This window comes from Mobula birostris, chromosome 2 (assembly GCF_030028105.1).
Source record: "Mobula birostris isolate sMobBir1 chromosome 2, sMobBir1.hap1, whole genome shotgun sequence".
Classification (NCBI taxonomy): Eukaryota; Metazoa; Chordata; class Chondrichthyes; order Myliobatiformes; family Myliobatidae; genus Mobula; species Mobula birostris.
The window spans coordinates 2571182-2589061 of record NC_092371.1 but is presented as its reverse complement, the minus strand read 5'-3'; the positions used below and the strand labels follow the sequence as shown (position 1 = coordinate 2589061).

General features: G+C 43.5%; 3 non-coding genes across 3 annotated transcripts; all 3 read right to left on the bottom strand.

The window, feature by feature from the left end:
- Positions 1-7486: 7486 nt before the first annotated feature.
- On the bottom strand, positions 7487-7558 carry trnaw-cca (transfer RNA tryptophan (anticodon CCA)). The gene has a single exon. It is a non-coding gene; the product is annotated as a tRNA-Trp (tRNA).
- Positions 7559-11616: 4058 nt separating this feature from the next.
- On the bottom strand, positions 11617-11707 carry trnar-ucu (transfer RNA arginine (anticodon UCU)). Its single transcript is given in 2 exon segments — positions 11617-11652; positions 11671-11707. It is a non-coding gene; the product is annotated as a tRNA-Arg (tRNA).
- A 5063-nt stretch (positions 11708-16770) lies between these two features.
- trnar-ucu (transfer RNA arginine (anticodon UCU)) lies at positions 16771-16861 on the bottom strand. The gene is given in 2 exon segments: positions 16771-16806; positions 16825-16861. It is a non-coding gene; the product is annotated as a tRNA-Arg (tRNA).
- Between the last annotated feature and the right edge of the window lie 1019 nt (positions 16862-17880).

Here is a 17880-nt window from a genome sequence, read left to right as displayed (position 1 = left end):
TTCTGTCATACTTTTGTATACAGCAAGTCCTTGGAAAGGGACGCAAGCACACGCTAATTCAATGGCGTACTTCTGTTACTCGTTCCGTAAACAGAGCATCCCCTCACTCACAAAACTCTGGAGCAAGAGCAGTTAATTTCATGCCGTGACCGTTCATCAGGACTGCAAAAGAGAGGGCACGAACCAGGATAAGAAGTTTGGTAAGGGTGTGTACACGCTGGCAGGTGATAGGAGGAGGCAGTTGACAGGGAAGGTAAGATGCAGGGAGCCTGGAGAAGAATTGTATAAAATTCTGATCTCAGACACTGTTCGTGGTGACACACTCTCTCTGTCCCACACTGTGATCTCTTCTCATCCCAGGTACATGCGTACGATTCACTCAGCACCCAGTTTGTCATTTCAATCACAATATTCGCCAATATTCAGGGGAACAGCCTGATAGAAATACGCATATAGTGTGTTGCCTCCCAGGTGCCAGAGTATGGGATGTCTCGGATCGGGTGCAGAGTATTCTGAAGGCATGGGGTGAACTGCCAGAAGTCTTGCGACACGTTGGTACCAATGTCATTGGTAGAGAAAGGGAGCTGGCCTGAAGAGACAATTCAGAGAATTGGGTAAGAAGCTGAAAAACAGGACCTCCAGGGTAGTAATCTCAAGATTGCTGCCTGTGCCATGTGCTGACGAATAGTATCATCAGGCATATTAATGCGTGGCTGAGAGACAGCGGTAGGGGGCGAGCTTCGAGTTCCCGGATCTTTGCGGCCTCTTCTGTGGGAGGAATGACCTGTAGAAAAAGAATGGGCTGCACCTGAACCCAAAGGGGTCCAGTATCCCAGCAGGCTGGTTGAATAGAGCTGTTAGGGACCGTTTAAATGAATTTATGAGGGGTTGGGAACCGGATTGATACGGCTGAGGAAGGAGAAAATAGAAATAAAATAAAGATAGCGTGCAACAGAGATAATAGAAAGGACAGACAGGAAATGAGGCATCATCAGAGCCAGTAGGATGATTTACAGCAGGGGTCCCCAACCTTTTTTGCACCGCGATTGACAATAATCTTGCGGACCGGCCAACTGGAAGGCGGGGGGGGGGGGCGGCGGGGAGCGTTGCCAACGGACGAGAGTAGCAGTCAAATACGTTGAGTTTATCCCTAAAGACTACCATAACCATGAAGCCTTGCGTGAGCACCAGTGCGCATGCGCTTACGTGCCGGTTTTTTTCTACAAATTGTTTTTGGCGATTCTGTTCCGGTGGGGTGTTAATCACGACCGGAATATAGGCGATAAGTGACTAATACACTCAATTTCGTTTCTAAAAGCGTTTATCTAACGAATTTAATATTAAACACACAGCACATATTTTCCTCGCATGAATATAATGCTAAGTCAATTATAAGTCACTTATAAGTCAATAGCATCATAACATTTTAAGTAACGTTTGAACATTAAACACACAGCACATATTTTCCCCGTATGAACATATAAAATCATTGCAACGCACCAATATCGCTGATTCAGTGGGAGCCGTGGGCTTTTTTCCCTGCAACAAGACGGTACATCGAGGGGTGATGGGAGACAGCGATACTCGAAGGGGGTACCTTATGTCCAGTCTATTCCGCAATTTAGTTTTCGTTGCATTCATTGCAGAGATATGTTGGAAACAGAAGCAACGTTTTCAGTGCTTTCCTGGCTCTCTCAGGATATTCAGCCTTGACTTTGATCCAGAATGCTGGCAGAGATGTTACGTCAAACATACTTTTCAGCCCGCCGTCATTTGCAAGCTCGAGGAGTTGATGTCCTTCCCGCGCTGACATGGATTACCCGTGTGTAATGACCTCGCGTGCGTTCAAGCTCAACAGTGGGTGACAGGGAATGAGGAAAGGTGAAGCTGACTCATAACGCCAAATCATATCGTTTCCTCGCTGGCCGGTAGCACATGCTTGGCGGCCCGGTGGTTGGGGACCGCTGATTTACAGGGCAAGAGAGCCGTGATGCAGTTAAAACGGAAAGCAAAAAATACTGAACTGAAAGTGTTATATTTAAAAGCACGGAGCGTAAATAAAATGAACAAACTTGAAATGCAACTACAGATTGGAAAGTATGACGATGTGGCCATCTCTGAAACTTGGCTAAAGGATGGCTGTCATTCGAACTGAACGTCCAAGGATATACGGTGTATCGGAAAGGTAGGTTAGTAGTCAGAGAAGGTAGCGTGGCCCTATGTACAAGAAATAATATTAAATGATTAGAAAGGGATGACATAAGATCGGAAGCTCTAGAGTCTCTGTGAGTTGAGTTAAGAAATGGCAAGGGTAAAAGGACCATAATGGCAGTTGTATACAGGCCTCCAAACAGCAGCCGGGATGTGGATTACAAATTATAGCAGGAGATAGAAAAGGTGTATCAGAAGTGCAATGTAATGAAATTCGTTCGGGATTTTAACAAGAAAGTGGATTGGGAAAACCAGGCCTTTACTGGACCTCAAGAGAGAGATTTTGTGGAATGTCTAAGGGATGGCGTTTTAGAGCAGCGTGTTGTTGAGCCCACTAGGCGATCGACTGTGCTGGATTGGGTGTTGTGCAATGATCCGGAGGTGATAAGAGAGCGTAAGGTTAAGGAACAATTAGAGTCCAGTGATCACAATATGTTCGAGTTCACTTTGAAATTTGAGAAGGAGAAACCAGATTCCAATGTGCCAGTATTTCAGTGGAATATAAGAAATTACAATAACATGAGAAGGGAACTGGCCATAGTTGACTGGAAAGGGACACAAGCAGGAAGGACAGAACAGCAGCAATGGCTGGAGTTTCTGCGAAAAACGAGGGACGTGCTGGACAGATATTTGGAGGGTTTTTAAAACTTGCAGAAGGAAACTAAGAAGGTGTCATTAGGGAGGAAAAGATGAATTATGAGAAGAAGCTGGCGACTAATATCAAAGAAGATAGTAAAAGTTTTTTTTAAGAGCAAACATATATAAGGGGTAAAATAGAGCTGCGGATAGATATGGGGCCAATAGAAAATGGGGCTGGAGATATTGTAATGAGAGATGCTGAGATGGCAGAGGAAATTAATGCGTATTTTGCATCAGTCTTTACAGTGGAAGTCCTCTGCATATACCGGACATTCAGCAGTGTCAGTGAAGTGAAGTATGTGCAGTGAATAGTACGACTGAGAAAGTGCTCGGGAAGCTTAATGGTCTCAGGGTGGATAAAACTCCTGGAGCTGATAGAATTCACTCTCGGACTCTGAAGGACTCTGGAGAATTTGCGGAGCCATTCAAAATGATCTTTCTGGAATCTATAGATTCTGGCATATTACCAGATGAGTGGAAAATTGCAAATGTTGTTCCCCTATTCAAGAAGAGTGGGAGGCAACAGAAAGGACATTATAGACCTGCTAGCCTGACATCTTCAATTACCAGAGCTCTACAACTACATACACGCACATGGCTGACAAACGCATATGATCCCTTTGCTCTCCCCCGTTCCCTTGCCAAGCTCCTGCTAAGCCTCCGCTCCCTAGAGCGGGAAAAGTTTTGGGGAACGTCCCCTCTCCGTCCGAACCTGAATCCTTCTCTACTGCCTCCCCTCCGGCAGTGCGATCTGAAAGCGGCCGCCAATGTCAGGCCGCACATCCGGATCAACGGGCGGCAATGGCCCGTCAATGAGATAGGCTGCCGTTCTCCTGGAGGACGAGGTCAGGCCGCAGCGGCAGCCCTAAGCTCACAGCTAAATGTCGAAGGTTGTGCATCGGGTGAGAGAGAGAGAGAGAGAGAGAGAGAGAGAGACCTCTTTCATATAGTCCATCATTTCAGTTTTCTTCGTCTTCTGGTTATTCTTGTTATCTTCATCTGTGCAAACTAAGCAGGCAGAATAGCTCGTCGGGAGGGGCTGCGGTGTTTGAATAAAATTCTCAATGAATCTAACGAAGATTGCAGCGTGACAGATTAATGCGTGGTACGATGTGTGGCTGGACTGAGCCGGCAAGGGATATCGGTTCCCAGTTGCTTCTAAGGCTGAGATCGGTCGCTGACCACAAGCAACACTTCCGTGTCAGGGCGGAGAATGCCACTGCTTGCATGAAACGCGTCTTCAGCAAAGGCAATTCACTATATAAACTAAACGCGCCTCTGGGAGTTGAGACAATCGTCCTGTTTTCACTGCACAGACGTTTTAATCAGTCAAGCGATGTTGCATTGGTACCGTCCTCGGCCTGTACAGGTAAGATGTGTCTTGCTCTGTATCGTCTGACAACAAGGGAATTGTGTCAGCTTCTGCTAACTTCTTCAGATTCACTGTTCCTTTTACTTCGAAACGTTGCATCAGCGTGTTCAAGGGTAGATTCTACATAGTGTCATGCCGACCGAGTTACCGAGTAGTAATCTTCGGCGAGGACAGCCGGATATATATGTTAATTCCATTATTTCTTATTTAACTCTAGAGAAAATATGGAATACGTCTACAGAGCCAGGGCCCTGCTCTGAGTGTCAGATGTGAGATATCCAGGAGACTTTTGTGTCACGCGACACTGAGGATAGGAATAGAATGAAGTGGCAGATAAATGCGTGGCTGAAGAATTGGAGCAGGGCGGAGGGATTCAGATTTCTGGGTAATTGGGACCTATTCTGGGGCAGGTGGGACCTATACAAAAGGGACGTGTTGCACTTCAATCCGAAGAGGACCAATATTCTTGCGTGCAGACTTACTAGACTGTTGGGAGTGGTATAAATTAATTTGGCAGGGAGATTGGGACCCGTATGATATAGCTGAGGATGAGCTAGAAGATTTACAAGTGGATGATGGGTGTAACATGAATGTAAGGAAGGACAAGTTAATAATTGTGTACAAATGCAAAGTTAAATTGTACCACAGAGGCAAAATTCAAAAGAGCAAAGAACGCAGACCTGAAGATGGTGTTATCTGTCATTGGAACCCACCAATACCCTTTAAACATATCGATCTTTGTGAGAAACTTAGCTTTTCCAACCTTCTCCACACAATCATCTACCCTAGGGATTGGTTTTTGTTGCAGAGTTCTCCTTTCTTTAATCAGTACAAAACCGAACACTACCATCTGGTTTGGGCACCATGACTCCAATTCGAAGTAGAATGTCTAATAATATCATTTTCTAACATATATTCTACCTCTTGTTCAGCGATTCTACATTTTTCCTGGTCCATTCGATATGGCTGCTGTTTTATGGGTTTGGTGGTTCCAACATCTACATCATATGAGGCTACTGTGGTTCTTTTTGGAATGTCTGGAAATAAATCCCTAAATTTCGTAATTAACTGCTTCATTTTCTGCCGCTGCTGTGGCTGTAGATGGGTCAATTTCTCTTCAATATTTTCCAAAATTGTCGAATTTGTTAGTCTGGTAGAAATACTGTTAGGTTTAAAATAACCCTCAGATGGATTAGCTAACAAGTTTCCAGGGAAATCAGACTCATTGTTATTGACGACAACAGTTATAGTAGCGGACTGTTTTTCATAATATGGTTTTATCATGTTCACATGACAAAGCTGCGTTGGCCTTCGACGATCTGGTCCACAATATTAACTTTAGATATAATCTCGTAAGGTCCATGAAATATAGCTTTCAAAGGGTTCGTTTGCACCGGGAAAAGAACCAACACCTTATCTCCCGGCTTAAATGATCTCATTCTAGCTTCCTTGTCATACCAAGTTTTCATTCTTTCCTGAGCAGATTTTAAATTTTCCCTTGCTAACCTGCAAGCTTTTTGTAATTTCTCCGTAAAATTTAAAACATAATCCAGCAAATTAGTATGTACAGTAGTTCTTTGTTAACCCACCGTTCTTTTAACAATGCTAAAGGTCCTCGGACTCTGTGCCCAAGCACAAGTTCAAAGGGGCTAAAGCCTAGGGACTCCTGCACAGACTCCCTTACTGCAAACAAAAGCAAATAAACTCCTTCATCACAATCTTTTTCATTTTCAACACAAAACGTCCTAACTACTTTTGAGGGTAGAATGGTACCTTTCTCAGGCTTCTTGTGATTCTGGATGGAATGCAGACGATGTAATCTTTAAATCTCTCAAACATCATTTGTTCCATTTGTAGCTGAATCTCAAGTTTACTTACTGGAAACTTCTCTAACACCTCCTCATCAAACACTTTCGCAGCTATATAGTAGTCAGCTATTTTTCTCTGAATCACTGACTTTGTCATAGCCGATGTTATCCAAAGAAGCTCCTTCAGCAATTTCCAGCACCTCACCCTTTTTGGCTTTCGCTAATACCTCAGGGGTTGGTGATGCCAGAAATGCCCCAACATCCATTGCTGCTGATTACCACTCACAAACCAACCAAACAAAAAAAAAACGATTATTTCCACTTTTCCATCAGATCGATAATCAAACAACCAATAAGGCATAAATCTGTTCAAATCTGGACAAGCCGCCATTTTTTTGTTATGTACCAGCAGCAATCGATAGGAAATTGAGTCGGGTTTTATAAATAAACAACGAAATTTATTAACCTTTACTCAAAAACATAGAACATAAATAAACGACTAACTTAAAACGGAAGTTAACAGTGGTATGCGTATATAGTTATCAAACAGTCGAACTTAAAGACAATTCTTAACAGATCTTATTTAAGCACAGTCTTAAGGTGGTAGATCAAAGAGTCCAAGTGATTTATGAAATATATGAGAGGACAGACTTCGTGAACCAGCGATGAAGAAAAGACGAAACTGCTGACGCAGATTACAGCCGAGAAATGCCTTGTACGAAGAGATCACGAAGAATACGATTTCTCACAGTAACTGACCTTTTGCCGGAGGTGGACGTCACACAGCACCCACGGCCATGCAGGGGTTAACCAACTGTGTGTGCCATAATACCCGTCTGTGCCGGACCAATTGTCAATCACAGAATGCCCTTGATTTCTATTCAATTCTTTTGGGTTCGTACGAAGCTGGAAAGTTCTTCACTCTCTCTCTCTCTCTCTCTCTCCTTCTGCGATTGCGTAACCACCGACTATGACTCCCAACAAAAACACCAACGAAACAAACTACGGTTACCCCTTTATACCGGTTGGAACATACCATCACGTTACATCACATCACTCAGCTATCATGAGACTGTTACATCATGCCTATCATAAAATAATTACATCATGCTCACGGACAGGTAACAGAAGGAAGACAATTAATAATGTAGAGATGATTGGAACGCTGAATGTGCTGAAAATGTAGCTGCTTTCCACCGATGCTGAGTGACCTACCGCATAATCTTTTTTTTTTATTTCAAATTTCCAAGAACACAGGCTTCAGAATAAAAGAAAGATGATTTTGTATTTCGACACAGTATTTCATTTCAGACATGACAGTTCATTGTTAAAATTGGCCTCACAGACCCACTTCTGCTGGCTGTTTTCCGAAGGGTAAAGTGCGTTCAATTTCGTGAGGAACAACTGAGCGGACACGCAGCTAACATTTTGGTGACAAAATCCGACGCAGCGCTTGTGACCTCGACGTGATTCGAACACGCAACCTTCTGATCTGGAGTCAGACGCGCTACCATTGCGCCACGAAGTCAAGCGAAGGCAGTTGACTTATACAAGCAACATCTACATTCCGCCGGATTGGCTGAGGTTCACCAGCTGTACAGCATCGATAATTGCACAAGCTGGCGGCTGCTGATAGTTCTTTAGCTCGGTTTGGAGAACTTCAGTTGCCGGCCTGTTGCGTTTAAGTTGACTCGCACGCCCAAGGGAATTATTCCTTGAGTGTACATCCCCTCCCTCAGGACGTCCTCAGCCCCACGTGGTGCGGAAGCGAACAAGTTCGACAGAAGTTTATTACCTGTGACTGGAAGCTTCCAGAAACCTTTCAACAGATTCCGCTTCCGACCAGCAGACTGACATTACATATTTCCCTGTCATCGTAAATGTCCAGCTGGGTTCCATGGTCTGTATCTTTACGTAGCCGACTTTGTAGTGTAGTCACTATCACGTTCCCATTACCCGCGAAAGGTTCCAAATTCTATATTGATGGCGATTGCGATGTCAGGCTGTTTCGTTCACATTGACAACAAGTGTCCGAAGCTTTGCTGCAGAAACATGGGAATGCGCTTACACTTTGAAAACGCCCTAACACAGTTTCAAAAGTCTATGACCACCTCTGGCTGGACGAGGTACTAGAACAGTGCAATGCCACATATATTAATCGTAAATGTACGCAATTAATCCCACTCTGTTCTCATCGTGCCCGAGTCTCTAGACCCGCCTACAATCAGCACTTCGTCTCATCGCGGGTATCTCTCTCACCGTTTATTTCTTTCCGTTTACACAGTACGGCCTAATTGATAATTTCTGTTTCTTTTCGTTTGCCTTTCGAATTGAAATCTCCGACTTGCACACACAGGAATGAAATCACAGGACCACGATTGGGATGTGAAATGAGTGATGCAGTTCAATTGCGGTGGGGTTGTTATGGTTGATATCAGCGGAAATGACGCACTGGATTCAGTTTAGTCTATTGATACCGCGAATAATTTTTAAAGATACTTTAACCGTCCTTTCATGCTGGCGAGCTGGACAAACTTCTGGCAGTGTGCATTGGACAGAGGATGTTCGCGTCTGCTCAAGCAATACAGGCTAATTGGCGGCCAGTATTTCTCTAGTGCAGTGGTCATCGCGTTCGCCTCACACGCGAAATATTCCTGTTTCGAATGCAAACAGAAGCATTCTGATTTTTTTCCAATTCAAGTACCAGGAAAGGTTGACACCAGACATATATTCAATTAAATGCAGTTTTTGATCCTTCCACTACCATCAACGTTTCTTCACCTTTTTCCCGCCGTTTCAGTGCGCGCACGTGAGACATTACACCGCATCTTTCCTCGGGGTTTAGTCCCGAAGCCTTTCGCATTACCGCATGTATCCGCAAGATAGAGAAGGACTGAGATCAGAATTTGCCTTCTCCTAGATGAGTTGCCAACCCCGCCCTTCGAGCCTTATCTTCCCGAAGCAATAGGTTTTAAGGCGCCAGTATTCTGCATTTGTCTCTTCTCCTGTGCGTAGAAAGAGTTCCGTTGGGAGTTGTTAAACTACGCGTGAAAAGCGGGAGCTGCACTTGGTTGACAGAGGCTATTTGAGATGCACTCAGCAGGTAGTGAGACCTTGGCCCGACTACCTCCGCTGGTTAGCACACCCTTAAGGAACAACCAGCCATATGTGCCAGATGAAATGTGGAATTGCACTGAAATAAAAATTGAAGCGCAATATGATCACAGACGGGCAGCCACTGTGGAAATATAAACAATTTTAGCGGTACGGAACTATCGGAGATCGTGATCATGTGATAAATCACTGTCTTTAACCTGATGAAAAATATCGTATTCCTCGTTTTCTTTCGGTGTCAGGAAACAAGTGTATATCCCCGTTTCTTTTCAATCTTTGGATTTCGCCCTTCTCCTGAGCTCCACATTAGGTCTGCGATGCCCCTTGTCGGGTAACAATCTCTCCCTGGTTATCCTATTCCTCTTAATATATTAATAGAATCTCAGAATCTGATCATCTGCAGGTCGTATTTCCTACCGCACACTCACCTTCACGCCACGGGAACAGAAGGAAGCAAGAGGATTAATGGCAAAAATTGAAGTTTTCCAGCTTATTCCGTCAGTGCAATTTCCCAGGTAATTGGAACCCCGCTACAAACAGGGTTCGAACCTGCTCAGTCGGATTTCGAACCCAGCGCTTTAAACACTCGGCCATCACAGCGTGGCACTGAAATATTGAAATGGAGCTCATATACCATTGTGGAAGTGCTGCTTACTATGGAGACAACGGGAGAGGTGTGTGTAATTTAATTTGTAATTTAGGCGGAGTTAAACCCGAAACTAATTCCAGAACGAAGCTAGAATAACATAGAAGAAAGCCAAAGTGAAGGAATGAATTTGAAAATAACCTATCTGAAAATATGCACCGGAAATGGATGTTTGTTACAGCTAATGCTGTAGGGTATTTCATTTAATAGCTTTCTGTCGGATTGAATTGACTTTATTTCAAACGTCCTTCACACACGAGAAGTAATAATCTTTACGTTTCTGTCTAAATATGCAATGTGAAATTTATAGTTATTTGCAATAAATAGTATGTACAACACGACAGTTAATGTAGCATAGAAATACAATTGTATCAGTGTGATTTAGTCAGTCTGTTGGGCTGGTGGAAAAATATGTCCCGGAACCTGTTGGTCCTTGCTTTTATGCTGCGTTACATTTTCCAGCTGGAACAGGTTGTGGTTGGGATGACTCGGGTCCCCAATGATCCTTCACACAAGCCGTGTTGCGCACTCTCCTCACGTCACGTTCGCAGATGAAGACACTCAGTTCAAAGGCAAAAGCTGCTACTTATCAGCCTAAATCTTGAGTGTAAGATAAGTGGAAACTTGCTGAGAGCAGCGTTTTGAATCTGTGCGCAGAAACTCCAGTGGATTTCGCGTCAGTTGGCTGTGACTGCTTTCTGTTGAACTACTCGAACGGATGTCATATATCAAGAGCAGACTTGTCACTTGAAGTAATAAATATTACCATTTCCAAGAGAGGTTTATGCGGGATCCAGATACCAGTTAAATAGACTCTTGCATATATATTGAGGCGACAGATTCCAGTAGAAAGGTGTCATCATTGCTGAAATATAGAATACAGACTTACAGATCTTTATTCAGAGAATGGTTGAGTTAGATGAACATGATACAAAGTTCTTGTCACAATTCGGACATTAAACTAATGGAAGAATTTAAGGAATTTGAAGGCAACCAGAGGTATAAATTATATACCTGCAGACATACGTCCGTGCGCTTTGCAGGGACTTACAAATCAGAATAAAAATCTAAAATAGGTTTAATAGCACTCGCATATGTCTGCAATTTGTTGTTTTGCGTCAGCTGTATATTGCAATACATAATACAGCATGTATTAGATTATTAAATTATGAGGACACTCACACCTCGTTTATTGTCATTTAGAAATGCATGCATTAAGAAATGATACAATATTCCTCCGGAGTGATATCACAGAAAGAACAGGACAAACCAAAGACTAACACTGACAAAACCACATAATTATAGCATATAGTTACAGCAGTGCAAAGCCATGGCATAATTTGATAAACAGCAGACCATGGGCACGGTAAAAAAAAGTCGCAAATTTCCGATCGACTCCCGGTAGTCCCGATAGCAGGCGGCAAAAGGGAGAAATATCTCCCTGCATAAACCTCCAGGCGCCTACAACTTGCCGATGCATTGCAAGCACCCGACCACAGCCGACTCTGAATCCGTCCAAAAACATCGAGCCTCCGATCAGTTTACCGACACCGAGCAGCGAGCACCACCTCTGCCGAGCTCTTCTACCCCGTCTTGGCCGCGGAGAAACAAGCAAAGCCGAGGACTCGGGGCCTTCTCTTCCGGAGATTCTTATTTTTAAACTGTAACTGATTACATACTATAATTGATTCACGTATTGAATAAAGGAGTTCAGTATTTCAAACAATCAACTATTTTCCCCACTTTATCCGCCATCGTGTACTGGAATTCTGACTATCTATACCTGACCTTCTGTACCTCCAGAAAATTGAATTCAGACGCAACACCGGCTCTGGTGGGACTCGAACCCACAACCTTTGAATTACTTCTTTTCACATTTTTAGAAGTCCAACACGCTATCCATTGCGCCACAGAGCCTGTAGTCGATACAGTTGGGGAAAATTATTTCACAAGAAATTGCAATTTGTCAACTGGAGGCATTCGTCCACTCTCAATCGTTCTTAATTGAAGAACCGACAAAACCAGTCCATCAGTACCCATAATATTACAGCAGTAGATTTTTCAAGAACATTTAGAGCTGATGATTAATTAATTAAATAAATTTAATTACCTTAAGAATAGGTAATGGAGGCATCAGTTAGTGCTGTTGAGTGCTGCGTTTGCAGTATTTGGGAAGTCAGAGTGAACGCAATTGTCCCTGATGACTGCACCTGTGAAAGGTGCATCCAACTGCAGCTCCTGACAAACCGAGTTAGGGAACTGAAGCTGGATCTGGATGAAGTTCGGATCATTCGGGAGACAGAGGCAGAAATACACAGGAGTTACAGGGAGATAGTCACCCTTAAGAGTCAGGAGACAGATAGCTGGGTGACTGTCAGGAGAGGGAAGGGGAATAGACAGAATGAGCAGAACACCCCTGTGGCCGTTCCCTCCAATAATAAGTATATCATTTTGGATACTGTTGATGGGGACGACCTACCAGGGACAAGTTGCAGTGGTTGCGTCTCTGGCACCAAGACGGGACCCTGAGCACAGAAGGGAAGGAGGGAAAAGAGGAGAGTAGTAGTCTGTGGTAAACCATGTATATCTGTCTGGAAATGCCTGGACACGCCCCTCTGCTGACTGCGCCTGTGGCTCCTCCCACAGACCCCTGAATAAAGGCGATTGTGTCGCTGCTCCTCCCTCAGTCCAGGACAGATACTCAGCATGGACGTTGGTCCATTTACTGTTAGTAAAAGCCTTTCAGTATTTACTCTATTTCCAGTCTTTTGGAGTAATTGATAGTGCATCATAGTGATAGGGGATTCGATAGTTAGGGGGACTGATAAGAGGTTCTGTGGAAGAGATCGAGAATCCTGGCTGAACTGTTGCCTCCCTGGTGCCAAGGTCCGCGAGATCTCGGATCAAGTTCTCAGTATTCTCAAAAGGGAGGGTAAGCAACCGGATGTCGTTGTCCGTGTGGGGACCAATGATATGGGTAGGAAGAGTGAGGAGGTCCTGAAAGGCTAGTTTAGGGAGTTAAGCGCCAAGTTAAAGGACAGTACCTCCAGAATAGCAATTTCAGGATTGCTACCAGTGCCACGTGCAGGCGGGTTTAGAAATAGTAAGAAAGGTGGATAAGTTTAAAGCATGGATTGATACCTGGAAGTATGATGTGGTAGCTATTAGCGAAACATGGTTACAGGAGGGGTGTGATTGGCAACTAAATATTCCTGGATATCATTGCTTCAGGTGTGATAGAACCGGAAGAACAAGAGGGGGAGGTGCTGCATTGCTTGCCAGAGAAAATATTACAATGGTGCTCTGGCAGGATAGATTAGAGGGCTCGTCTAGGGAGGTTATTTGGGAGGAATTGAGGAATGGGAAAGGTGGATTAACACTTGCAGAGGAGTATTATACACCACCAAATGGGGAGCTAGAATTGGAGGAGCAAATTTGTAAGGAGATAGCAGATATTTGTAGTGAGCACAAGGTTATGACTATGGGAGATTTTAATTTTCCACACATAGACTGGGAAGCCCATACTGTAAAAGGGCTGGATGGTTTGGAGTTTGTAAAACGTGTGCGGGATTGTTTTCTGGAGCAATACATAGAGGTACCAACTAGAGAAGGGTCAGTGGTGGATCTCTTGTTAGGGAATGAGATAGGTCAGGTGATGGAAGTTTGTGTTGGGGAGCACTTCGGGTCCAGTGATCACACTGTCATTAGTTTCAATATATTTAGGGAGAAGGATATGTCTAGACCCAGGTTGAGATTTTTGAGTGGAGGAAGTCTAACTTTAAGGAGATGCGAAAGGATTTAGAAGGATTGGATTGGGACAATTTGTTTTATGGGAAGGATGTAATAGAGAAATAGAGGTCATTTAAAGGTGAAATTTTGAGGGTACAGAATCTTTATGTTCCTGTTAGGTTGCAAGGAAAGGTTAAAAGTTTGAGAGAGCCATGGTTTTCAAGGGATATTGGAAACTTGGCTCGGAAAAAGAGAGATATCTATAATAAATATAGGCAACATGGAGTAAATGAGGTGCTCGAGGAATATAAAGAATGTAAAAAGAATCTTAAAGAGTTTGAGAGAGCCATGGTTTTCAAGGGATATAGGAAACTTGGTTCGGAAAAAGAGAGGGATTTACAATAAATATAGACAGCATGGAGTAAATGAGGTGCTCGAGGAATATAAAGAATGTAAAAAGAATCTTAAGAAAGAAATTAGAAAAGTTAAAAGAAGATACAAAGTTGCTTTGGGTGTAAGGTGAAAATAAATCCGAAGTGTTTCTACAGTTATATTAATATCAAAAGGATAGTGAGGGATAAAATTGGTCCCTTAGAGATTCAGAGTGGACAGCGATATGTGGAGCCAAAAGAGATGGGGGAGATTTTGAACAATTTCTTTTCTTCTGCCTTCACGACAGAGAAGCATATTGAATTGCGTAAGGTAAGGGAAACAGGTAGGTACACCGATGTGGCCTTCTATATACTGGTGAGTCCCGACGCAGACGGAGAGACAGTTCCTCTGAACACCTACGCTCCGTCCACCAGAGAAAGTAGGATCTCCCAGTGACCACACATTTTAATTCCACGTCCCACTCCCATTCTGATATGTCAATCCATGGCCTCCTCTACTGTCAAGATGAAGCCACACTCAGGCAGGGGGAAACACCTTATGTTCCATCTTGCCCCATCCCTTATTTATGTATTTATTATTCAGCCCCTTTTTTCCTTCTCTCTCTCTTTTCATCTCTCTCTGCCCCTCTCACAATTAATCCTTGCCTGCTCTCCATCCTCCTCTGTGCTCCCCTCCCCCTTTCTTTCTCCCCAGGCCTCCTGTCCCATGCTCCTCCCCCTTGTCCAGCTCTGTATCCTTTTTGCCAAACAACTATCCAGCTCTTAGTGTCATCCGTCCCCCTCCTGTCTTCTCCTATTACTTTGGATCACCCCTTCCCCTCCTATTTCAAATCTCTTACTATCTCCTCTTTCATAGAAACCATAGAAAAACTACAACACAGAAACAGGCCTTTTGGCCCTTCCTGTCTGTGCCGAACCATTTTCTTCCTAGTCCCACTGACCTGCGTACTGACCACATCCCTCCATACATCTCTCATCCATGTATCTGTCCAATTTATTCTTAAGTGTTAAAAAAGAACCCGCATTGTGTTTGTAGACGACACAAAGGATGGTGGTATTGTAGATAGTGTAGAGGATTGTCAAAGATGGCAGAGAGACATTGATAGGATGCAGAAGTGGGCTGAGAAGTGGCAGATGGAGTTCAACCCGGAGAATTGTGACGTGGTACACTTTGTAAGGACAAACTCCAAGGCAGAGTACAAAGTAAATGGTAGGATACTTGGTAGTGTGGAGGAGCAGAGGGATCTCGGGGTACATGTCCACAGATCCCTGAAAGTTGCCTCACAGGTGGATAGGGTAGTTAAGAAAGCTTATGGGGTGTTAGCTTTCATAAGTCGAGGGATAGAGTTTAAGGGTCGTGATGTAATGATGCAGCTCTATAAAACTCTGGTTAGGCCACGCTTGGAGTATTGTGTCCAGTTCTGGTCACCTCACTATAGGAAGGATGTGGGAGCATTGGAAAGGGTACAGCGGAGATTTACCAGGATGCTGCCTGGTTTAGAAAGTATGCATTATGATCAGAGATTAAGGGAGCTAGGGCTTTACTCTTTGGAGAGAAGGAGGATGAGAGGAGACATGATAGAGGTGTACAAGATAATAAGAGGAATAGAGAGAGTGGACAGACAGCGCCTCTTCTCCAGGGTACCACTCCTGAAATAACACAGTGATTCATATGCACACTCTCCTTCACGTCACTGTCGTAGATGAAGACACTCAGCTCAAAGGCAAAAGCTGTTACTTGTCAGCCTAAAGATTCAGTGTAAGATTAATGAAACCAGCTGCGAGCAGAGTTTTGAATCTGTGCGCAGAAGCTCCACCGGATTTCGCATCAGTTGGCTGTGACTGCTTTCTGTTGAATTCCTCGAAAGGATGTCATATATCAAGAGCAGACTTGTCACTTGAAGTAATAAATATTACCATTTCCAAGAGAGGTTTATGCGGGATCCAGATACCAGTTGAATAGACTCTTGCATATATATTGAGACGACAGATTCCGGGTAGAAAAGTGACATTATTTCAGAAATATAGAATACAAACTTATAGATCTTTATTCAGGGAAAGGTTGAGTTACATGAACATGATACAAAGGGTTTGTCACAATTAAGACATTAAAGTAATGGAAGAATTTAAGGAACTTGAAGGCAACCATAGTATAAAATATAGTCATAGTCATAGTCGTACTTTATTGATCCCGGGAGAAATTGGTTTTCGTTAGTTGCACCATAAAAAATTAAATAGTAATAAATCCATAAATAGTTAAATAGTAGTAATATGAAAATTATGCCAGGAAATAAGTCCAGGACTAGCCTATTGGCTCAGGATGTCTGACTCCCCAAGGGAGGAGTTGTAAAGTTTGATGGTCACAGGCAGGAATGACTTCCTATAACGCTCTGTGTTGCAAGTCGGTGGAATGAGTCTCTGGCTGAATGTACTCCTGTGCCCAACCAGTACATTATGTAGTAGATGGGAGACATTGTCCAAGATGGCATGCAACTTGGACAGCATCCTCTTTTCAGGTACCACCGTCAGAGAGTCTATATATATATATATACCTAAAGACAAACATCCGTGCGCTTTGTTAAGACTGTCAAATCAGAATCAGAATCTAAATTTATGTTTAATAGTACTCGTATGTGTCTGCAATTTATTGTTTTGCTTCAGCTGTATATTGCAATACATAATATATATGTTTAAACTGTAACTGATTATATAGTATAACTAATTCACGTGTTGTGTAATGGGTTAAGTATTTGAAACAATGCCCCGTTTTTCCTACTTTCGCCGCCATCGTTTACTGGAATTCGGACTATCTATACCTGACCCTCTATATTGCCAGAAAATTGAATGCAGACGCGACACCGACTCTGGTGGGACTCGAACCCACAACCTTTGAATTACTTCTTCACACATTCTTAGAAGTCCAATACGCTAACCATTGCGCCACAGAGCCTGTAGTCGATACTGTTGGGGAAAATTATTCCACAAACAATTGCAAATTGACAAACGTAGGCATTCGTCCACTCTCAATCGTTCTTTAATTGAAGAACCGACAAAACCAGTCCATCAGTACCCATCATATTACAGCGGTAGATTTCTCAAGAACATTTAGCCCAGATGCTTTGACGAATTGGTTAAAACGCGTGGATAGGAATGCCACCCTCGTCGAAAGACCTTGTTTTGGGGATTACCTGTGGGTGGCACGGTCTCGTCCAGCGCTACCGACTGATGTTCAGTTCTGCCGCGGTCTGTAAGGCCATTGTACGTTCTCCCCGTGACTGCGTCGTCTTCGGTTTCTTCCCACGATTCTAAGTCGCAGGGTTAGATATTGTATTAATAGGTCACCTAGGTGAATTGGGCGGCGCGGCTCATTGGGGAAGAAGGACGTGATGTATCTCTAGACGATAAAAAATAACATTTGAAAGCAAATGTACGCCATGAATTCCTATTTCGAGAGACCTGCAAACACTTCTTCTCCTACCGAGGGAACCGCGCTGAAAATCTCCAGAATCGGCATATTTCCGGGTGAGAACAGACCGGGGCACTCCGATTAACGTTGCTGTCAGCACACTGCTGTCCTGCACTTAGACGACATAATTCGAGAATCAGTTCAAGCTCCGCAGGATACCATGTGGAACAGAACACTGAACGCATCGCTCCTTATGGTCCCGGTCTCTGCTGGAGTTTGATTGATTGATTGTTTGCTGAAACCTCAGTTAACCTCTCTGCATGTAAGTACTTCCACGAATTTATCACTTCAATTGGCATCCCGATAACAATTATCAGTGCAAAGACGGAAAATACGAGAAAACGTTTGAAGCTAGAATAGTTGTTGATTGTATGAGATCGTTGCTAAAACTATTGCGCTGTAATTCAAGTCGAAAAATCCGGAGCAGAGATTACTGAGGCCCATTTTACAAAAGAGATCTACTTCCATTTTAAGTGACGTACAGAAAGTACAGGAGGAACTTA